General features: G+C 46.2%; 1 protein-coding gene and 1 long non-coding RNA gene across 2 annotated transcripts in view; both read left to right on the forward strand.

Annotated features, from left to right (window-relative positions):
• The window catches only part of LOC309357748, a 241,424-nt gene that overhangs the window by 23,619 nt on the left and 193,081 nt on the right, over window positions 1–24,724 (forward strand). The gene's annotated exons all lie outside the window — the stretch shown is intronic.
• LOC309357598 (NXPE family member 4-like) overlaps window positions 21,975–24,724 on the forward strand; it is a 29,984-nt gene continuing 27,234 nt past the window's right edge. Inside the window, exon 1 of the mRNA XM_081889884.1 lies at window positions 21,975–22,099. The gene's annotated coding sequence lies outside the window, so the exon portion shown is untranslated. The remainder of the gene's footprint in view (window positions 22,100–24,724) is intronic.

Consider the following 24,724-nt stretch of genomic DNA (forward strand, 5'->3'; position numbering starts at 1 on the left):
AGGTAAGCAAGACCTTCTGGGATGTTAATGCTGAGAGCCCCTCCATGGTAGGCTACAAGAAAGGAGATTCCGACTAAATATCAGGAAAAAAACTTTCTGACAGTAAGAGTTGTTTGTCAGTGGAACAGTCTCCCATGGGAGGTTGTGGACTCTCCTTCCTTGGAGGTTCTTTAAGCAGAGGTTGGGTGGCCATCTGCCATGGATGCTTCAGCTGAGATTCCTGCATTGCAGGAGGTTGGACTAGATGTCCCTTGGGGTCCCTTCCAAGCCCACAATTCTATGATTCTAGGTTATATAGATGTGAAAACAAGCCATATATCATAAAGACACCACAGTCTCTGCTGTCCCTCAGTCCCAGGTAACCGAACCCGGGGTAAGCACCTGGAATCTCGCACTGCTCAGAGATTGGGGTGGAATGCAACAGTGTTCTCTAGAATACGCACAGATTAGAGGGTGTGGGGACTGGGTGCTGAGGTGCACAAACATTCACAGGACCTGATCCATGGACTACAAGCAATGCTTTCTCCTTTCAGAAAGTATAGAGGCATCTTCCACGTGCAGCCACACACAGAGGCTCCCTCGCTCTTATCCTGCCCTCCTCTTGCAATCTTCTTGTGACGTGGATAGTTTTTCTGCTCTTCATGCTTGGCCAGGCTATCAGTTTCCTTGACTTGCCACTGGGCATCCAGCAGCTCACAGTGCCCGTCTTGTGATAAGGAGACAGCAATCATGCTGACTAAGTTGCAGAACATTTTTTTAAAAAAAATCTTGCAGAGCAAAACCTTGGAATTTAGAAAACAGGCCTTTTTATTCAGGAAGCAACCAAAATAGCCTTCAAAGATCAGGCAATTGTAGCAAGTTCAGGGGGGCAGGCTTCTAGATCAAGAAGTGATTTGCATGTGTGAATGAATGGCCTATTGCACATAGAATACCTAAGGAACATTAGGGCACCACCTAACCATGTTTCAGCAAATTGCAAGGCTCTGCAGAGGACTCTGTAAGCCTGTACAACAAGGGCATGTTCACACATGCATGTCCATCATGAAATTTCTATAGATGTGTTAACCTGTGCAGACATTCAGTGTCACTTCTGTACACATGACATTGTGGACACAGCTATACAGCTGCAAATAAAACTTTTAAATGTGTTGTAAAGTGCAATATACAAATGTGACACTAGATGGCAACAGGGAGCTATGCCAAATTCAACGTACTTTTCAAAACTTTTTAAAAAAGCATTTTTCACAGCTTTTTAAAATATGTGTGTAGATTCCACCCTGTAAACAAATCAGCCCTTTCCTCATATTGGCTTTCTACACCTGCAGGAGGAAATCCTCAGAGTGGCCCATGCATAGAGACATGATTCACATGTACTCATGGACCTCAGGCATGCAAAGGGGAGGAGCCTCTCACCACTATGCTCCTTTTCCTTAAGAGAGAATAGTGTGACTAAATGCCTGCATGGGGCTTCTTTCAACGTGCAAACCAGCTGCCAAAAAAAGCATTGTGCTTGGCGTGACAGATGTGTTGGTGGCGTTACCACCAACATCCCATCACTGCTTGATTGTGATCGCCAAGTGATGACTGTGTACGTGTGTACAAGTGTTAGTGTACAGCGATCAAATTGGTGCACATGGACTTTATATGATAGCTGGCCCAGAATCATTTTGAAACGCCATTCCAAAAATGGCATCTGGCTGGACTTGTGGACTTGTGTATCAACTCAACAGCTTGTCCGACAAGAAGAAGAAGAAGAGTTTGGATTTGATATCCCGCCTTTCACTCCCTTTAAGGAGTCTCAAAGCGGCTAACATTCTCCTTTCCGTTCCTCCCCCACAACAAACACTCTGTGAGGTGAGTGGGGGACTTCAAAGAAGTGTGACTGGCCCAAGGTCACCCAGCAGCTGCATGTGGAGGAGTGGAGACTCGAACCCGGTTCTCCAGATTACGAGACTACCGCTCTAAACCACTACACCACACTGACAAGCACCCTCTAGCTGCTCTGCCTTCCTTATGCTGATTCCTTCGCTTCCCGTCCATGGCCCTGGCCTCTTCCTTCCTCCAGGTCCTGGCTGCATCTCCATTTGTTGCTAATCCTCGCTGCTGCTCCCGCCCCAGCGTTGCTTGACACTTGATTGTCATTTGGCACTGCTCACTCCAGACAAAACTCATACATACACCGAAAGCTCCTTCAGAGCCACAGATAAAACACCGCTCTGACACCTGGCAATTTATCCGCATCTCCTTCTCATCTGTCACTCAAAAACCGGCATGGAGATGTAAGGTTGTCAAGGGTGAGTGATCCCTGATGCTTCGAGGAGGCTGGATACGGCCTTTCCCCACTCGTGCGGGTTGGGAACCTTGCAAACAGGCAAATGAAAGCATTTACCAGCCTGCTCCCAAACTACCAGAGGTCCCCATGCTTACCAGGGACCGGTGTCTTCTATGAAATGTCCTTGGAAATTACAGCTGCCCTGGAAATGTCACCTTCTTTATCTGTTTCAGCCTAGATGGGCTCCCAAAGCAGCTTACTCTCAAAATGCACACAAGTATAAAAGATATACAAGTAAACACAACTCTAAAGGGATCCTTGGAGGGATGTGCACACAAGCAAAGCCTCCTGGTCTTTGCAGTTGGTGAAGACGACAGTCCAGGTTCCAGGATCTTCCCCACTGCCAATGGGATCAGAAGGTGAGCTTGGACTGGCATGAAGGAAAAGATGTCGACCCACAGAAATTGCTACCCTTCTGTCCATCTGCACTGCAGAATCAAGAGAAATGCAAAATTGGTGTGGAGGTCCCACTTCAGAAAGAAGCCCAACGAGTCTTGATATGAGGGAGATTTTGCAGAGGAGCTTTGTTCATTCCTAAATGCTCACTGAACAGCCCTTTGAGCATCTGCCTGGGTGGAGGATTTCCCCAGCCTGGCTATAACTTTATCTGCATCTTGAGTGCATTGAGACATGGGGAATACTGCCTCAGTTTTGCTCATTATAATGCTAGTGCCTCTGTCCTGTTTCCTAATGTTCTTTCCGCACTGTCGTGTTATGGATCTGTTATTGGCTTTTTGACCAATATAAAGGCATCCCATGCTCACAGCAGTGAGCGTGGTGGGACAAAACAACTAACGTCATTAGACATCGCCACTCCCTCACCCTTTCTGCACATGCTTCTGTTCCCCCATGATTCCTCCAAGAAAACAGCAGGGGGGGAATTGTATGCTGTGATATCGCCCCAAATTTTGTCACTTTACTCCCAGTAAGCGGGCTGCAAACAGGTGTTGTTACTGTTGTTTTTGGAACCAAATAACACATAAATGAGTGCTAAGCATGCACTCTATTCCATTAGTTTTCTTGAAGTGGTATTTACATTGTGCAAAAGCTCAAATACCATGCAGAAACTTTGGAGAAATGGAATAAACTGCTGTGCAAATGCAGCCCTGCCTCTTCAGTCTTCCTTTATGCTCCCCACTCCCTAGATTCTCTTGTGTTGCTTTTTATCTATGTACCTCCCCAATTCTAACCACTCCAAATAACCAGTGCTTCTTAATAGAAGTTACAGGAAGTGTCACACTTGTAACATTTTTTTTAAAAGATGCAGGTACTGAGTACCCCTGAGTACCCCAGAAGAAAAAAAGGACTGCAGATAACCATTTGCCTCCCACCACTTCACTACCTGAGCATCATTTTGCTAGCAGCACATCCAGTCTTCCTGCAGGGCATCCATACGGACACCACAACATTGGTAACAACTGTTGTAACTTCCTTAGTGTTTCCAAGTCTTCCAGGCCTCCCAAGTGATTCACCCAACAAAATCGAGGTGCTGCAAGTTCAGAACCTACAAAGAGAGCACGTCTCCATTCAATGCACGTTATTTAGCAGAACAGAGCATGTCCCTGTAAGATGTTATCAACAGAATTTCATTGGACCCACCATCACCGTGATCTCTGAGCTTGTCACAAATTTCACAAAAGCGAGCAGCTGAAGCTGTTCAGGAACCAGATACATAGAGCTATATAGATCCCAAAATGCTTTGTGTTTCACAAATCAAGAGTATCTTGGATTTCCCTGCTTAAGCAAAGCATCTCCTGGGAGCCATAATTAGTGGTTGCTATGATATTGTTATTTTGAGGGGGTTCAGAAGAAGCTCCACCTTCCATAATGCGCCTTGTATTTCTTGTGACAGATAGCGACAATCTCCCCTTGGGAATTTGCTGAGAGAATTCAAAAGGATTTTCTATCCTTTTTGGGGGCACAGGAAATTCAACTTTAGGCCAAGAAATTATTCCTTTATTCCTTTATTACCTTCCTTCCTTCTCTGGAGCCTTTGGCACACACCCATTCCCCTCCCTCCACAATTAACCATGGCAAGGACAAAGCATTCAGGGCATTTTTTAATCTCTTCCATTTTAATTGGTGAGGGGGGGAAAAGCAATACTCACTCATCAGGCCTCCAAGTCTTAGGAATTTAATTAGATCTAATGACCAGATAAATTGAGGATTTTGAATAAGGACCTTCAGGGAATCTGTTGTGTGAGCAAGATCAGGCTGTTCCATTTCCTTCCCAGGCCTCTCTAAATCACTTCTGGAAATGCATTTTAAGTGGAGGGGCTGGGATGATGGAGGAGGAGGAGGGATCCTCTTGGTGATCCACAGGGAGGGGAGTGTGCACAAGGGACCTCCAGATTTTGAAAAGTCACCTCAGAGTTTTCCTGCAAAGAATGGCAGGAGAGGAGGCAGGGAGGGAGGGAGGTGATGCCGTTTTCCAAAGAGCCATTGCAGGTGATTACTTGACAGACCTGACAACCACTTTTGAGGAAGGTATCGTAATGATAGCCCCACTGAGTGGGTGGGAAACTTGCCCATCAGCAGAAGGAACCTCAGTTCCCCAGCGACATTGGCGCTTTTGACAAGCCTGTTGTGTGGAGCGTGTGCAGGATAATTTTTCACGTCCTTGTATTGTCATTTGGGGCACTTAAAGTGTCACCAAGATTTCACTACCCTAAAAGCTTATCTGTCAGTGTTGGTGAGTTATTCCAGCAAAAGGGTATCATCAACACCAACAATGGAAAACAAAAGGCGCCCGAGGTTTCAGATTCTATCGTGGCGAGTTCTTTATTTTCCAGGCTGCGTCCGCTGTCTTCCAAAGGACAGCCACTCCACAAAGGGATGCTTCTCCAGGCTGGCTGGCTGGGAGAGGGTGGGATCCATGCTAAAACCCTCACATTAAACCTGGAATTAATTTAGTTTTCCCAACTGGAAAGACCTCTTGATTTTTCAGCCTCTCTTAGCTTGGGTGGTGTAATTCAAAAGGTTCACAAACTGCAGAAGAACAATCCATTTCCTTTTGTGAAATTGCAGATGAAACAGCTGGGAAAGTCAGGGAAAGAAATGCCCAATTATTTACTTTGTTTGTGTGGTGGTGAGGAGAATGCTGAAGCCAAGTCCTCAAAAACACCCTGGTGCCCTCCAGATTTTAATTTAGTTTTCTTAGTTTTATTATTTCAACCATTTATATATCTCTTAATGCCGCAGTGGCTAGGCAGCATGCAGTGAAGATGCAAAAGGTACAATGACTATAAAGTCAGTTAAAATTAAGCATAATATTGGGGAAACTGACTTAAAATGCCTGCTGAAAGAAAACAGTCTTCACCGAGTGCCAGAAGTTCAGCATGGAGGGAAGCCTGTTTTGGACTCCAACTTCCATCATTCCCTAGCCATTGGCTGTGCCAGGTGGGGTTGATGGGAATGGGAGTTCAACAACAACTGGCAGGTGGTCTGGTCTATGAATCCTCTTGCTGCAGCTGTAGATTTATAGTTTTATAAATCGGAACTTCAAAGAACAAACTGGCACACAAACACACATTTTTTTAATGCAAAGGATCCTGGACTATGTCTTTGTCATGCATATCTAGAAGGATTGAGGTCCATTTAATTGACACAATGGTGTGTTGAAGTGATAAGAGGTTTTCTTGATGAGTAATCTCAAGCATTTTGAAACAGAGCGGGGATGGGGTCCCTTCCTTTAATGGTATAATCCCTTCAAAAGTATTGTTATAAATTGAGGGGGACAGTCTAAATGATATCTGTGGGCCCCATCCAGGCCAGTGATTCGGCATCAAGGAGGCTTAGAATCTAGTAGAAATGGCTACTGAACTGCTCAAACCATTTCTTCATAAGACAATGGCCTTAGTTGGCCAGTTAAGTACCACCATTTCCATGTCCAAAAATGAGCCCTGTTGCCATAGAGACAAATGAGCAGGCTTTTCCCACCACACCTGGCTGGATGCCATGTCATCCTAGGATGGAGTACAATAAGCCAAGGGGGACAGTAGGCGCATGAGTTTTGGATGATGCTGTAAGCTTGTTTTGCTCTGTGCTGGCCTATGCCTTCGGGATCTCCTTGGGAACCTAATGGAAATACAAGATCTGCTGAGGTATTAGTGCTGTGAACCCCTCTGTCCAAGACTGTCTTAAGCATATGTGGTGCCAGGGTGCAAAGATCCACCCGGTGCCCCCCCCCAGTTGCCCAGTTCCAGGCGTACAGGACTGTGGAGCTGGCTGGCTGCCTGAGCGTCTCGCTGGCTTGGTCGCCCCCGAACACGTGGTGCAGAGCCACCCACAGCAGAAGAGCCCACCACAGTGCTCCAACCAACAGACGGGCTCTTCCCCGGACTCAACTCTCGGGCCCTGGACTCTCAGCCTGGCACCTCTGAGAGTCTGATGCCCGGGTGTGCCTATGGGTAAGATGGCCCTGCCTCCCTCTTGTGCTCAGGTTGCATATATGTGTAAATAAAACTATATATTTTGAGGGCACCGCAGCCTCCACTGGCCTTCATTCCAAGGAAACTGAACTCTGGATAGATGCAAGCATTCCTGAAGTCTCTTGCCGCTCAGCGATTGGGGTGTACACAACACTATAACCCCCTTTTTCTCCCTGCCCTACCAGCCTCCCAGAGAAGCTCAGCCAATCTGCACCCAACCACCTTGCCAGCCAAGGCTCTCCTCTGCAGCTTTGTGCCATGCTTCCTAAGGTGCCAGGAGAAGAGTACCAAAGGAAGAAGCCTGCTTTTGTGAGCTAAACAGACCCTAACATTCTGTTAACGATATTTATATGACACTCTGTCCAAGGAGACGGATTTACATATGTATTAAATGCATGTCAGCCCACTACAAGACTGCCATGTCGTATTTCATTTACACTGGGAATCTAGTGCCAGCACAGGTCATAAACAAACAACAACAACAAATTGTATAAGCATGCATAAAATATTTGTTGCAAATGCAGAAGGGAATAAAACGGGCCCTGGATGGATAGGGAGCCCAGGGGGCATATCAAGCCGGGCCGAGTCAGAGGGGAATCACTCAAGTGCCATTTGCAACTCATAATCAATCGAAAAATATTTTATTTCCTTACAACACACACAGCAGCCGCCTGCACCTCCCACCAGACTGAGTGTGTAGTCCCTCTGTGTAAATTGATTCCTGTCTTTTTGATTCAGCTTTAGCTGATGCTGGAAGCCATGGGGAAGTCTTTCAGAGTTTCTTCCAGTCAGGGAAGGGATATCCTAACAGCATTAGCTGAGACTCTAACTGGGGAGCTCTTGTTTTGGGGTCTGGGACTCTTTGGGAAGGGTGGGGGGAGAGGAAGCCCCACAAGGCTGCATAGCGGAGTCTAGGGATATAGGAGATACTCATTCTGTTTGCGTAGTAAGGCAAACTTACCAAATTGGCCCTTGGCAAATGGAAACAGAGCTACTCTTCAAAATGTGCCCTTCTCCAAGGTTGGTGACATTGTTTTCCAACCGAAAAAGAAGTGTGCACACAAAAGAACGTTTATTTTAGTGGAAAATAGTGTACAAAAATGCATTATATTGAAGAAAATTGCTTGCAAAAATGCATTTATTGGACCGAATTGCACACAAAATGTGTATAGATTATCTCTCTCTCACACACACACACAAATATATATATATTCCTCATCTAATGTGGAAATGGGGATTAGAGAAAAAATGAGAAACCTAAAGGAACCAAAACTGACAGGTCCCTCCCTCCCTAACATAGACAACACAGTCCTCCCAAGAAGCAGACATACATTTCATTTCAGTTAATGCAAAATGAAATCATAGCATTAGCTCATTCTGCCTGGGTGAAAGAGGATTTGAAGGGGTAAGGTGGCCCATGGTTTCCTTAATAACATGTACCCAACATCCTCTACCCCAGGCATGTCCAAATTCCGTTTCGGGGGCCTAATCCGGCCCACCGGTCGATTTAATCTGCCTCCCATGGCAGTATATGTCCTGGGGTAAAATCCTAAAAAAAACCTCAACAACAGCATGTTCACTTCATGAAATCTGGCCCTCTTTGAAGCATTCTGACGAAGCAGGAAAGGCCATTTCACTGAACAGTGTCCTAAAGGGGTGGGAAGGTCCTGGGCGCTGTCCAAGGTCCAGAAAACCTGCTTCTTGACCTGGTTTCTGTTGGTGTACTCATGATTCTCAAGCTCCCACAGAACTGGAGGTAGAGTTTGCAGACTATTGGCAGTCTGCAAACTTTGGGGGCCTTTCCACCTCTCTTGGGTGGCCCGTTCCAACCTTTCCCAAAGCCTGACACAGAATGGCCACACCCCCAGGCCTTGGCTTTGAAATGCAGAGGAGTTATGGGGAAGGGTCAAGACCTCACACTTTGTGAGCAATGCTGGGCCTCCTCTCCCTCCACTTTTCCAAATACCTCTACACCTTCCAGATGAGTCAAGAAGGAGGAAAGAGCCTTAACCGTGTGAGGAGTGCCTGGGGCTTCACAGGCAGACAGCATGAGAAGTGAAGATGGTGGTGCCGTCCATTCAGTGGATTTCTGGCCCCTGGAATGTGCCCAATCTGGGTCATCTCCGGCATAGGACATGGGCAAATGGACAAATGTAGAGTGGAGGGGCAACCCTTCGTTACACTTTTCGATACACTTGTGGGAGGGGTTGTTTGTTTGCCTGCACCGAAAGCTCACAAAGAGAAATTTCTGGAGGTTCTCATCCCAGGTGACACCTGCAAGCAATGCAGACATTCTTGTCAGAATGTTAGGGAAGGATGTGAATGGGCCGGTGACCTAGAAAGGAATCCCTACCTCTCCCAGGGTGTCAAAACACTTTAGCAGAGTGACAGAGGCTTTGCATGCCCACGTGTGCTCTAAGCCCTTTGGACAGATGAAGCAACCTCGTACTCCTCACGCTCCCGTCCCTTGTTATCTGCCACCGGCAACTCCTTGACTCCTGCCAATCTGAATCTTCTCATCATCTAGCAACATCTCTATGCAATCTGACAACGGAATCCCTTGCTAAAGCACACGGCCTGTTTGTTTTGCTTTGTGTCTCAGTGGAAGCAAAGGCCATTGCATTCTGGCCCCAAAAGCATGAATCGCCCGGTGACAAGCAGGGAACATCCCGGTCCAGTGAGAGCAATCTGTGGGTGGTAGGTGGCTTTTCTCCGTATATCCAGTTGTGGGAGACAGGGTGCAGTCCCACTGAACTGTCTGTCGACATCTGCAGATTTGGATATGGAGGAGCATCTGCAGCTAATAGAGTCATACGGTTGCCCAATGGTGGCTTTGCACTAGATGGGTTCTTTCCTATCCTCCCTACCTACTGCAAGGGGTTGCCCTTATGTCCAATCCTCCTCATCACCAGAGATGGCCCCAAACCCCAGGAGCACCATTTATGGGGTTGCAGGAGCTTTAGTGGGTTGAGGCGATGGGTGAAAATCGGACGCTGTGACTTGCACTGCCTCCATTGCTGGCTGGCAAGACCAGCAAGTCTTATCCTTCCGCCCTCTCTCCTGCTCTGGAACCATTTGTGGGAGCGGCAAGAAGAGACATCTTTATTGCTAATTCATTAAAAACACATAAAGAAAAATCTAACAGCAGATTAGCTTATGAGGGCAGTTTTTACAAGTGCACTGCAATTAGCGTATATAGAAAACAATTATTTCCTAGTAAAACTCTCCACTTAATCTCCCTCCTTATTTGCCCTCTATTGGATCTTCAATCACTCTCTTGCCTTTTAACACACACAGGAACACAAACCCCTCCGCCAGTATTCTCACCTGCTTTCTCCAAAGCTCTCAGGTTTCACTACCCAACTTACACTTCTGTTACTGCAGAGAACATGGACCCTTGCGCCAAATGGTAATAAACAAGGGCCCATCATTCAGTGGCAGTGTGTGTTTGGGTTGCATAACGTTTCCAGTTCAAACGTTTGCCTTCCTCAGGAGGACTCAGCAAGTAGCAGGTTTGGGATACATCTCTCTCAACCCAAGATTCTGCTGCCATCAGTGCTGACTAGGGATAGCTAGTGTGCTGTCCACCACATGGTGCTAGACTACAAGCCCCACCATCCCTGACCATTGGCCATGCTGGCTGGGCATGATGGGAGATAGAGTCCAGTAACCTTGAAAGGTGGCAGGTTGGCTAGACCTGGTACAGATAATTGATGGCCAATGGTCTCACACTGGGTGGGGGCAATTTCACATCTTCCTTTTCCATTTCTAAACATTGCTGCCAGGCCTTTAAAAAAAGGCACTCTGGACATGCTCAGAGCAGTCTCGCTTTTTCACATTTCCCTTGAAGTCAAGAAAACTGTGCAGTTGAACAATCAATTGGCCTCGCCCAGTTCTCTGCTTGATGTCTGTCTTCATCCAGTAGCTCAACAATGGCAACAAGAACCCTGACAAGAAGCAAACACATAATTACGGTGATGCGTAATTCACTGACAAGACAATGGAGATTGTCTCAAACCACTCCCAGGGACGGAAGCTTGGGAGCAGAGACAACAGAAGTGTTATTAATCTGTGGAGGGAAGGAAAACAAACAAATTAACAAGCTGCTCAACCCTTTCTTGTAAGTATCTTAGCAGAGAGAGAGAGAGAGAGATGGACAAATAGCCCTCTGGTTGCCCATCTGTCTATATTGCTGGCCAAGAATGGCTTCTTGAACACACACACACCTTCTGCAGCAAGTGAACAATCCATGGCTCACAGACAGGGGTCTGTAATCTTCATTCATGCCCCCGCCCTAAGCTCTGCTAATGTTGACCCCCCACTTCTTATGCAAAGAACTGCTCGCTTACATTTCAGTAGCTGGGAATTTAACCATTACTAGAGGGGAGAGATTGCAGCAGCAGCAACAATGAAGAGTCTTGTGGCTCCTTAAAGGATAACACACCCTGACTCCCTAGAATTCCACAGAATTGATCTGGCCCTGCCCTCTTCATCTGCATAACCCCACCCCAAATTAGATTAGATGCCAAAGTGTGGTGGAACATGGTAACTGACCTTTGGCAATGATATGGACCCCATTCTCAAAAACCTTGCATACAGCAAGCACACAGCTCCCCACAAAGATTTTCAACCCCATGCCTCTTCCTCCAGCATATGCAGTTGGTGTTGATCAAGGATGGAGAAGCTCAGGACCTGGGAATGAATGTGGCCCTCTAGACATCTTTATCAGGCCCTTAAGACTAGAACCAGCTTGAATGGCTTTGTCTTATAAATCTCTGTGGACCTACTTAAGTAACTTATTGCTCCAGCTCTTCCTTGAACTTCCCAACTCAATTCTTACCTAGGGCATGACCTTTTCATTAGAGGGTTATTATTACACAGCTTTCAAAAACAAAGGAGGGCAGGTTAAAGCCCATACCATTTAATTAGGCCAAACCTAATAATTAAGTCATAATTAAAGTTGATATCAAGTCAAGATTCTTCTTAAGATTTTGGTTTTAGAGGCAGATTTTGTTCAATAATTCAGTTTGTTCTATCTTCAAAGATCCAAGACATGATAAAAGGAGATCTTATATCACTTATAGAAGCTATTCGGGCCTGACTTTTTTCATCCAATGGAAGAAGATAGTTGCATAAGCACCAAGTTCAGCCACCAAGAATGGTTCTTTAAAGCAGGTATGGGAAGACTTCTCTAGATGTTGCTGGACCACAACACTCATATTTCCTGGTCACTGACCAAGCTGGCTGGAGCTGATGGGAGATGGAGTCCAGTGCCATCTGGAGGACTGTAGATGTTTCACCAGCCCTACCCTACATGGGACCACCCTTCAAATCTGCCCCATGAAACCAACCCCATGACCTGCTCTAGGCTTCTCAGAAAGACCAGCGTAAAACACAGGGACAGTGTCAGATTGCTGTCAGCGGTTCCCAGCTGGTTGCCCAGGAAAGTAAAAAGACAAAGGAAGTTTCTTACAGTCCTTTTTATTTCAAACTTTACAGAGAGAGGCTATAGAACCCAGTCAGTTGGATAATGGTGTTGTCCCAAGTGAATCTCCACCCCCTCATCATCATTACCACTTCTGAGGGTGCTGCTAAGTGTCCTCTGTCTTTGAGCTGTTGGCTCTCCTACATTTAAGGCTCACCTGGGTCTGGGAGATAGTGGTTCTGGATTGCTTTCTTGTGACACCATGTCAGCCAGCTGCTGTTCCAGCTCTGCCCGCTCCTCCTCTCCCATTATTTCCCCACTTCCCCCTCATCTACCTCTGAGCTGTGACCTCCCGCAAACCACTGTTGTAAATCTATACTGTCTTCCTCTTCCTCCTCCCGGGAAGTGTCAGGATGGGGAGGCGGTCTCCACCACTTCTCCTCCTCCTCTGCCCTGCCCTGACATACAGAGGTCATTGTGAAGGCCCATAAAAGCCAACTATATTTGAGCCATCATAGGGTTAAGCATAGGGTTGCAGGTGGCACTGTGGGTTAAACCACAGAGCCTAGGGCTTGCTGATCAGAAGGTCGGCAGTTCGAATCCCCACAACGGGCTGAGCTCCCATTGCTTGGTCCCTGCTCCTGCCAACCTAGCAGTTCGAAAGCACATCAAAGTACAAGTAGATAAATAGGTACCGCTAAGCGGGAAAGTAAATGGCATTTCCATGCGCTGCTCTGGTTTGCCAGAAGCAGCTTAGTCATGCTGGCCACATGACCGGGAAGCTGTACGCTGCTCCCTTGGCCAGTAAAGTGAGATGAGCACCGCAACCCCAGAGTCGGCCACGACTGGACCTAACGGTCAGGGGTCCCCTTTACTTTTACCTTAAGGGTTAAGCACATCAAATTGAAATGTGCCTGCGATGTTCAAGGAAGCAAGAAATGCTGCAGCAATGGCACAATACATTTCCCTCCCCACAGGAAAACAAGTTAGCACATTCTGTAGCAGCAGAAGCCATTGAACCGTCTTCAAGGACAGAAGAACATAATGAAGACTCGAATCCTGAATGATGGTTGCCAAATCCAAACCTGAAATAAAAGACAGATGCATACCTGAAGCATAACTATCCAAAAATTGTATTAAAGGCCTTCAGTGATGGATACTATCTATTGATACAAAACCCTCTTGCAGATACCACCAGCTTTTTAACTCCTGCACTTGCCATTGAAGGAGCTTCAGCTATGTGAGTTTTACGATGAATCTGGGGTGTCATTATGAGAACATTCATAAGAAGTGACAGCACTTTGGCTCAAAGATGCAACAATAACATACCTGAACAGGCCTCTTGATGGAGGGTTTTGGCAGGGGTGCAGGCAATTTTGCAACCCCACCTGCGTCCCAGAGCAAGCGATCCATATTGCCGGCTTCCCGAAAAGCACACGGAAGCAATCACCACCTTTTGACAGCAGACAATTAACTCCTCTGGAAAATGTGTGGCCAGATAAATCCCATAATGCACAGCTGCTGGACAATTCAACTGATGGATGGCATGAGACGGAGTCTTTTGACTTCTGAGGACCCTGGCATCAAGCCAGTCTGCAGCAGCAACGATGGAAGGATGAATGCCACCAACCTGCCGCCAGTCTAACGGCTGCTCAGTGACCTCTGTGATGTGACTAATTTCCCACTGGACAGATGTCAGGGCTGGGGGGGAGATGCCTGGGTCCCAGTCACTAATTGCCCTTTCATTTGGAGAAGAGTTTTGGCTGCAACAAAGCCTGGGAGGCTAATTTGCTTCTAGGTCACATTTGAGTAACACTGTTGATACAGGCCTTCATTTTGCTCCTGGCCTTCAGCTTCATTGGACGACCCTCACTGGGTTCTCAAATGATGATGAGGGAGGGAGAGAGATAAACAAGAACTCTCTGTCCGCTTCCTCCACGCTATGAAATTGTGTACCAGTTTGGAAGCCCAGCAGACCTTCAAGATGCAAATCCAGATTTTGAATATTCAAATGTCAGATGTAATCATTGCTCACTTATGAGGGACTAAGGCTGGGACCCTGCTCTGAAGCTGGTTCTGCAGCTGCCCAAAGAGACCACAGCTTAAAATTGGGTAAATTCATTCATAGCGGAGAGAAAGTTCAGTGATGCAGCAGGATATTGTATAATAATGGCAACAAGGGAGGTCTGGGAGTTCCCCATTTGCTTACATTTTATAAGGTGTTCCAAGTCAGGAATTTTGTGTCTTTCATTCAAGTTCCAGGAGGAAAACCATGGACTGATATAGAACTGGAAGATCAGAAGCTTAGGGTATGCCCTTTTCTTACTATTATCTAGAATTGATTTGCAAGGTGAAAAACCCTTAATTTAACATTTTTAAGCAACATGGTTGTAAATTATGTTGTTTTATGTGTGATGTGAAAAAGGAAAATTAATAAAAACTTTTTTTATTTTTAAAAAGGGGGGAAGGGGGAAGAGATTAGCTTCCACAGTGTTCCATACCAGGTAGAAATCCATTAAGCAAAACCACTAGGAGGTTTCATTACAACCAAATGATGTGAAATAAATGAAATAATTTTTTGTTGATATGAAAGAAGGTTTATCAAAGGGAGTTTGATAGGGCTTGTCGTGGCCGCTGTTTAAAAGAAAACACCCACTGGGAATGCCTTAAGCATTTTAGATCCCATTCCAAGCGTTAAATCTAGTAGTTAAATTTTAAGTCAGCAATATGAATGCACATAATACAGGGTTGTGCTTTTTAAAAAGAAAAGAAAAGAAAAGAAAAAGAAAATGAAAAAGAAAAGAAAAGAAAAGAAGTTTAGATCAGAAAAAATACATTGTTTGGAGTGGTGTAAACATTCAAATTAGGATAACCTCAACCTGTATGTAATGACATACATTTCCTTGGCTGCCTACCTTGACTGCCCACTTCCACCCTGCCCGCCTGTTTCCAGGTGCCCCTGTGTGGCCTGTTCCTCATCTCCGAGGAAAGGCTTTTCCATTCCTTTCTTTGCAAACTCTAGAACTTCTTAAGGACACAATAATTTGCAAAAAAAACACCAGTTTGGGGGTTTTGCTGGCTCCAAAGATATAGGAAATGGAAAGGGTGCCATCTGCTGACAGCCAATAATATTTCACTTGCATTGCCAACCAGTTTAGTGCATTTCAATGGTGAAAGGATGCAGCTCCTTTGTGCATTAATAAAGTCTTGCAGGACCACTAGCCCTTCAAAAGGGTGGTTGTGCTTGATTGCTAGATGAGCCACCGGTCCTTCACTTACTGTTTAGTACACAGGCTGCCTTCAAGTGCTCTCTCTCCCATTTTTGATGTGCACAAGAAATGCAGTTTTACATATGCTTCTAGCAGGTTTTTAAGTTGCTTGGTAGCCATATAAGGAAATCTGTTTGGAATGAAAGAAAAAAGTAAATTGTTCATTTTGATGAATTCACGGGGGGAGCTGTTGTCTTTCAGTCCCTGAACACTCTAATGAGCATAATAACATTGACCCTGGTGCCACAGGGCACCATAAAGCTATGTTGTTTATATGCTAACTGGCAATTCCTCTGGCGCCCAGAGGTTATAACATCTTTAGGCATTTCGGTTCCTTGTGACATTTCTCAGATGATTAAATTGAATCTAAATAGATCGGTGACAAATCTCTCTTGATTTGGAAAGATGGGCTTTACTTGGGCATAGTGTTTGGGGTAAGGCTAATATAATTTAAGAGGAACGTTTTATCACGGATAATTTATGTGTTTCATTGTATTCATTTCTATATCCCCCAAGTGTATTTTCAAATACACTTCATGGGGAGGGGGGTGTTCCTGCTCACCTCGTTTTTCACTTTAAAAGCCGCCGTTGCCATTTTAAAAGGGAGGTTCAGTTTTCCAGATCTTATTTTATATTGTACCGCTTAGTCCCTGCAAATGGTTGGAGAGTTTCTCTTTCTGCAAATGAGTAATCTTGGAGATGGCCTATTTTGCACCTCTCTTCGGATGAATGGCATTCGGGTTTGCATACACATTTCCACCTGTAATGACATCAGACAGGGAGCCATGGGGTTTAATGCTTCATCAGTTACATTCTCACCCACCCCCTAAAGATCCCACTGCCCTTTCTATTTCAGAATGCGTGCTCGTCAGTTTCATACATTGCAATAGCTGGTTTCATTTAGATACATATTTAGACTTTTGGAATGCCTATATTGATGCACATGCTTAAAACTGATGGAATCTTGTTATTGCCAGTGTTGTGGATTTTGTGATTGTTGTGAATAAACACAACAATTTTGCCAAAGGCAAAAGAAAAACGCACACCAATAAATAAATTTCAGAAAGGGGCAAGATTGGACGTAGATGCACAAAGCATCCTCCCCTCGCCAAATCAAGACTTCTTTGCGCTCCACTTCGCTCCACCTTTCTTCCCACCCAGGACCACCCTTTCATCTGCCTGCCCCTCAGAGCCAGTGCATCACACAGGACTGTGGACCTCAGCAGCCACAGCCTCTCCTTCTCCTCCTCCTTGCCCACTCTCCAGAAGCTGCTATGAGCTGCCCAAGGGAGGAAGTTCACAGCAGAAGCCATGGAGGGGCAACAAGATGTTCCCTCACAGCTGACTCACCCTCCTTTCTGAGCCTGGCAGCGGCAGCACTGGCGAGGGAAATAGGGACATACAGTGGTACTTTGGGTTACAGACACTTCAGGTTACAGACTCTACTAACCCGGAAGTAGTACCTCGGGTTAAGAACTTTGCTTCAAGCAAAGAACAGAAATTGTGCAGCGGCAGTGGGAGGCCCCATTAGCTAAAGTGGTACCTCAGGTTAAGAACAGTTTCAGGTTAAGAACGGACCTCCAGAATGAATTAAGTTCTTAACCCGAGGTACCACTGTACTGGGATCAAATCAGCAGCCAGGATGGCTTTCATAATTCTAGGACTGTTCCTGGAAAATCGGGACAGTTGGAGGGTATGCCCTTATGTTTTCATTCTCTCTCTCTCTCTCTCTCTCTCTCTCACACACACACACACACACACACACAGAGAGAGAGAGAGAGAGAGAGAGAGAGAGACTTTTAAGCCACATGCATATACTAAGACCCAGCCCCCATCATCTTAATTTGTCCAAAGCAAATTTGCGTCATGGGCCTGTGCCCCCGAATCCTTTAAGTACCCCAGGAATCAGCTTCAATCGCTCTTCAGGGAGGGAAAACCCATGCATTAGATGTCATTGCGCCGCTCAGCTTCAGCCCCTGATGGAAGATGACAAGGAATCGGATGTTTCTGGGAGAGAAAATGCAATGATGAATCATATTAGACTATTTCATTTCATTTCGTAAGCAGAGGATGCTTGGAGTCATATGTCTTGCCCAATGGGTGTTGTCTTTCGAGCTTTCCAGATTTTCTTGATCTATTCAAGTAACTGTCATGTGAAATTATAATGGATGTAGGAACTTGCAATTTGCCTGGCTCCACGCCAGACTCCAGACCCCGGGATAGATGACCCAGCCTTCGATTCCAATAGGAAAATGCATTATAGATGCAAAGGATTCCACCGTTCATGAACAAAACGGGGGATGTGGCATGCCCTTCTTTCAGATGAAATTAAGAGTTTTGAGAGGCATCTGTCTTACAGGCACCAAATAAGGTTTCTTTAGGATTGTACCACTGAAAAGCCTGTTTTGTTCCCCTTCTTTTCTTTGAAGGTAGATTGTACCTCACTGAAGCAATCTCCAAGTGCAGAACATAGTACACGAGTGTACTGTAAATTGTCGAAAAGCTAAAGGTAAAGGTAAAGGTAAAGGTACCCCTGCCCGTACGGGCCAGTCTTGACAGACTCTGGGGTTGTGCGCCCATCTCACTTAAGAGGCCAGGGGCCAGCGCTGTCCGGAGACACTTCCGGGTCACATGGCCAGTGTGACATCGCTGCTCTGGTGAGCCAGAGCTGCACACGGAACGCCGTTTACCTTCCCGCTGGTAAGCGGTCCCTATTTATCTACTTGCACCCGGAGGTGCTTTCGAACTGCTAGGTTGGCAGGCGCTGGGACCGAGCAGTGGGAGCGCACCCCGCAGCAGGGATTCGAACCGCCGACCTTTCGATCAGCAAGCCCTAGGCGCTGAGGCTTTAACCCACAGCGCCACCTGTGTCCCTGTCGACAAGCTACTTTGCTTTAAAGTTTAAAATATCTCTTCCCTCCAATCAAATGCATTTGCTTATCCATAACATAGAAAAAAAAAAACAACAACAACAACAACAGTTTTATTATTTGTACTCTGCCCATCTGACTGGGCTGCCCCAGCCACTCTGGCAGGCTACCAACATATATAAAAGCATAATAAAATATCAAAATTTATAACTACCCTATACAGGGCTGCCTTCAGATATATTCTAACGGTTGTATAGTTACTTATTTCTTTGACATCTGATGGGAGGGCGTTCCACAGAGTGGGCACCACTGCTGAGAAGACCCTCTGCCTGGTTAATAATAATTTGTTATTTATACCCCACCCATCTAGCTGGGTTTCCCAGCCACTCTGGGCAGCTCCCAACAGAATATTTAAAATAGAATCAAACATTAAAAACCTCACTAAACAGAGCTACCTTCAGGTGTCTTCTAAAAGTCAGATAGTTGTTTATTTCCTTGACATCTGATGGGAGGGCATTCCACAGGGTGGGCGCCACTACCAAGAAGGCCCTCTGCCTGGTTGCCTGTAACCTCACTTCTTGCAGTGAGGGAACTGCCAGAAGGCCCTCGGAGCTGGACCTCAGTGTCCGGGCTGAACGATGGGGATGGAGACGCTCCTTTAGGTCTGCTAGGTATACAGCTGTCACATATGAGGATCGAACCTGTGACTTTGGTATTATCAGCGTCACGCTGTAACCAACTAAGCTATTGCATCCACTGAACTAATTATGCTTAAACAGAAGCTGGCTCCATCAGCGGAGAGGTTGGTGTCCAAAGTTGTCTAGCGTAATCCTGTCTTCCTTTAAAAGTCTAACTAGACAAGATGATGGATATCCATGATTCCATCTCCTGTCTCCTCAAATTGTAAAGATTAGCATTTACATGAAGCATGTCAGTTTCTTATAATGGCTGTTATAAAGCACAGCCTGTCCACCAATTCAGCAGAGCAGCCCTGACTTATAGGCAGGCGAGGATCTTTTCCCTTTTGGTATTTGCTTTCCTTCACTCGAGCACAGAGCCAGAGGAACTGTTGCGAGCTTTACTCAAAGAGTAAAGCTTTACTCAAGCATAGAGCTGAAGAGATAAATGCCAGGGGAACAGCTGCGTTCTGTGTCGTCGCCGTTCCTTTGAGATTTTCAGCATGCTCAAACAGCTACTCCCAACAGGGCACTGCATGAATTAATGCGTTTGTGGGGAAAATATTATTGCTCGTGTGTATTTTTAAAGCAGCACCAGTGTGCCTGCCACTTCACAATGAAACATAAGTCAACAAAGGACAGGTTCTAGGTCTTGTGCATTTACAGTCTAGCTTCCAAGAATGTTTGAGGCAGCAAAAGAAGGAGAACGGAGGGAGAGGAGGAAGAAGAGGAAAAGGAGAGACCAGTTGGAACAAATGCAGTGACATGTCCTGAGGGTTTGCTTCCACTATGTGAGGGCTACCAGATTTAGCCAAAGGAAAATATGGGTTCTGGGCAGGTGTGGGGAACCTTTCACCCTCCAGATAATAATAAGAATTTGCTATTTATACCCTGTCCATCTGGATGGGTTTCCACAGGGTGGGTGCCACTACCAAGAAGGCCCTCTGCCTGGTTCCCTGTAACCTCACTTCTCGCAGTGAGGGAACTGTCAGAAGGCCCTTGGAGCTGGACCTCAGCTTCTGGGCTGAATGATGGGGGTAGAGATGCTCCTTCAGGTATACTGGGCCGAGGCCATTTATGGCTTTGAAGATCAGCACCAACACTTTGAATTGTGCTCAAAAACATACTGGGAGCCAATGTAGGTCTTTCAGGATCAGTGTAGCTGCCACATTCTGGATTAGTTGTAGTTTCCGGGTCACCTTCAAAGGTAGCTCCACGTAGAGCGCATTGCAGTACTCCAAGCGGGATGTTACTGAACTACAATTCCTATCAGCTCCAGCGAGCATAGCCAATGCCCAGGGATGATGATGGGAGTTGTAGCACAGCAACATCTGGAAGCCAAAGGTTTCCCACACCTGGTTTTCAAGATGGTTTGGAGAGAAAAGAAGGGAAGGTGGCATCAGGCAGATATTGTGGGAATCAGGAATAAAGAGCAGCCAAGGAGCAAGGACCTTTTGGGTGGCTGAAGGAGGTAGAGTAGAATCAGTAGGGTCATGGGCAGAGAGTGTATGAGAAATAAAGGCATAAATTTGGGGGGAGTAAGGATGTGAAAGGAGATGGGGAGTTAAGAAGAAGAAGAAGAGTTTGGATTTGATATCCCACCTTTCACTCCCCTTCAGTAGTCTCAAAGCGGCTAACAATCTCCTTTCCCTTCCTCCCCCACAACAAACACTCTGTGAGGTGAGTGGGGCTGAGAGACTTCAAAGAAGTGTGACTGGCCCAAGGTCACCCAGCAGCTGCATGTTAGTTCAAGGACTTGGGCAAATAAGCCAAACCACAGCCATGAGATTACTGCTGCCTTGACCAGAGGAATGTCCTGACCCCAAAGAAAATAATGAAAGAGTTTCTGTATATTGCCCTTCATTCAAGTGCAGGTTGCTCCTAATTCCGCAGAGGAGTTACAAGAAGATGAAAGATTGCAAGTTTCGAAGCTCAACAAGCACACGCACTCAGCACTTCAAGCCGCGGAGTCTGATTTTTTTGTTTCCCTCACTTTGCTTTTTGCCAAGATGCATAACAAATTGGTAATAAATCAAGAGCCTAAATGATTTGGGAGGCAGGGGAGAGAATCTGCTTTGCAAATGACCGTAAACAAATTTCATGACAGCAGACTCAGTAGATGTTTTGGAGTAGTGAGCTTCGCATCCCTGCACTTAGGATATATGATAACTCTATGTCACCGGCTAATGAGTCAAACATTGCAGAGATGCAGGAAGTGGACACCATCCTTTGCCAATGCAGAAAAGAAACAAGCTGGCAACAGATTTCTTTTGCAAGAACTATTCCACCTGTACCAAGAACTTTCGAACCATACAGGGCAAGTTTAGAGCTCATTACTGTGTTCTTTGCTTCCAGGAAAAGAAAAATCAGTTTGCAAATAATATGGAAATAAGTGCTAAAGCTGTATTCCAGGCGTGACTTTTACATTGTGCGAAAGCTCAAATATAGGTGGAAATTAACAGTTTGGGGAATGTTGTGGAAATGGAATAGACCACCATGTGAATGCAGCTCACACACAGAGGGGTCCCTGTACATAGGTCCTCCTTCCACATCTTAGTTTACTAGTTAAAAAACAGATCTGTACTATTCTGCATCTTGCATATGAAAGAAAATGCAGTGATGTGCCTATAAAAAGCCTTCTACATCCCAACGGTTGCTAGCACTGTTTGTCAGTCTAAGGCTGGTCCTCCGAGAAAACAGCATCTCTCAGAAACCTGCTGAGGTTGCCCAGGTCCTCCAGAAGCAGATCAAAGCTGAGCATGCTGCTTATATCCCCCAGACAATGCTTTTCCCCTCCCAATATTGGCTTCTGTTTTAGGAGAGGAGCCAGACAGAAATGCCCCAAGGAGAGATGTGTTTCCTGGAGATCTGCTTTGAATCTGTTGCTTTGGTAACACCCCCCCCCCCAACACACACACACCTCCCCAAAGAAGAAGCTGTGGAAGGGACCTTCCAGCACGTTGTATAGCACATTGACAGAAGTTGGGAGGCTACATGCAATTGTTTTGAACTGGCCCTCATTCTCTACTCAGGTCTCGGTCTCAAGGAATCAAACTACCCCTGACTATGGCTTAGCATTCTTCTGGGACTGCACAGGTGAGTTCTTCCCAAGGTATGCCAAAAGTTGTGCTAGCCATGCTGGAGAGAGAGAGCTGGAGAGAGAGAGCTGGAGAGAGAGAGGGGAGAGAGAGAGAGAGAGAGAGAGAGAGAGAGAGAGAGAGAGAGAGAGAGAGAGAGATAGATAAAAAAATTGAATTATAGCTTTGGTTAGGCACCGTGCCTTTTTACATAACACATTTTTCGATTAAGCAGTGTATATATAGCCTGTTAAATGAAATAAACAAATCTGTTTGGACCACTTTAGCTGCCACACAGTAGCAAGCAAGTTTAGGAGTTCCTCCTATCACTTCCCCATGATAGAGCAGCAAGGAATGATGAGACACAGGGCAGGAAGCCTACATTTGCACTGAAATCATTTTTATATATGAGAGCCAGTTTGGAGTGGCTGTTAGAGTGCTGGGATATTCAAATTTCACTGTCAGGGAACTGCCATCGGAGCCAGAGGCAGGGGGAAGGCTCCAGAGGGATGCCGGAGAGGGTCCCAGTAGGGAGAGAGGCAGCCCATCTGCTGGGGAAGGAAATCAGCGTAGCACCAGTGGAGAAGGGGGGCAGATGGGGGAATTGACGAGGAGGCTCCAAGACTCTTCACCGGAGACCAGTGGGGAGAGCACGGGTACTCTGCTGCCCACACCCTCCCTGCGCAGAAGACTTCCGCGCAGGGAGAGTAGGAGGAGACTTGGCATCAAAGAACTTCTTTGCTGGAAGAAGTTCAAGAAACGCCCACTGACGGATTGAGACAGCCACGGATGGGTGGCTGTCTGGACAGAAAGGGTTCACCCAGGTAACCCAGCCAGGTGTGGTGACGACTTATGCACGAGCAACCCCTAGAACCATTACACTCACCCAGCCATGAAGCTCACTGGGTGACCCTGGGTCAATGTACCCCACTGTGGGTTCCTTTAGGGAAAGGGAGGGGTGTTGATGTAATAAGGAAAGTGCTGTTTTTCTAGAAAAAGAGGTGCTGAAACTGTTAGAATTTCTATCAACCTTTTGGAGGATATACCAAAACTCCACAACCAGGATTCAATCCAGAACTTTGGGTCCGGTACACTTCCAAGAACCAGGCCCCTTAATCAGCAGAGCATCACATGGCTTCCAGGTCAGTGTAGAAATAAATCACAGGATACATTCAAGTACAGACAGAAATGTTTTACCATTGTTCTTAAGCATAAGCGACTGAGCTCCAGAGTGATTTGTGTGTTTTGAGCAATAAACCTGAGTTAACTACTGCCGGAGTTTTCTTGCTTCTGTTGGAGAGACCCCACCATTACATGTGACTTCCCTTGGGACCTTGCCATGGAGGGCAGTCAAGAATTCTAATTGTTTGTTTGTTTGTTTGTTTGTTTGTTTGTTTGAGCGGGAAGAATCTAAGCCTGCACTTTAAAATAGTCTGTAACTTGCCATGCCAATCTCTGAGTGGTGACAGACTCCAAGGAGGCAGGGAAAGCACAAGAGACTTATTTGGATATGCTAGAACATGGTACTTAACTAGCCAACCGTTACTTCACCAAAGGAACTGGTTTGGCAGGCTACCTCTCACACATTCTACACTCATGTAGAGTCATGCATGCTCTAGTTATCTCCCGCTTGGACTACTGCAATGCACTCTATGTGGGGCTACCTTTGAAGGCGACTAGGAAACTGCAATTAATCCAGAATGCGGCAGCTAGACGGGTGCCTGGGAGCGGCCACTGGGACCATATAACACTGGTCCTGAGGGACCTGCATTGGCTCCCAATACAGTTCCGAGCACAATTCAAAGTATTGGTGCTGACCTTTAAAGCCCTAAACGGCCTCGGCCCAGTATACCTGAAGGAGCTTTTCCACCCCCATCATTCAGCCCGGACACTGAGATCCAGTGACGAGGGCCTTCTGCTGGTTCCCTCACTGCGGGAAGTGAGGTTGCAGGGAACCAGCCTTCTTGGTAGCAGCGCCTGCCCTGTGGAAATAAACAACTATCCTACTTTTAAAAGACATCTGAAGGCAGCCCTGTTTAGGGAAACTTTTAATGTTTAATGCTGCATTGTGTTTTTAAAATTCGATTGGGAGCCACCCAGAGTGGCTGGGGAAGCCCAGCCAGATGGGTGGGGTATAAATGAATTGTTGTTGTTGCTGCTGTTGTTGTTGTTATTACTCAAATATGCAAGGTCACAAGTTCATTCAGACTGAGCCCCCCACCCCAATTCATAACAAGTCTTAAGCTGAGGCACAAGAGCTATTATGCAGGCTGAAACATTAGTACCTCCAAGCCTCTTGGGCTCACCGATCAGAAGGTTGGCGGTTCGAATCTGTGTGACAGGGTGAGCTCCCATTGCTTTGTCCAAGTTCCTGCCAACCTAGCAGTTCGAAAGCATACCAACACGAGTAGATAAATAGCTACCACTGTGGCAGGAAGGTAAATGGCGTTTCTTTGCACTCTGGCACTCGTCACAGTGTCCTGTCACACCAGAAGTGGTTTAGTCATGCTGGCCACATTATCTGGAAAGCTGCCTGTGGGCAAACGCTGGCTCCCTCGACCTGAACTGAGATGAGTGCCACACCCCATAGCCAAGTTTGACTGGACTTAACCATCCAGGGGTCCTTTACCTTAACTTTGCCATG

The sequence above is a fragment of the Podarcis melisellensis genome (assembly GCF_964234715.1).
Source record: "Podarcis melisellensis genome assembly, chromosome: 15".
Classification (NCBI taxonomy): domain Eukaryota; kingdom Metazoa; phylum Chordata; class Lepidosauria; order Squamata; family Lacertidae; genus Podarcis; species Podarcis melisellensis.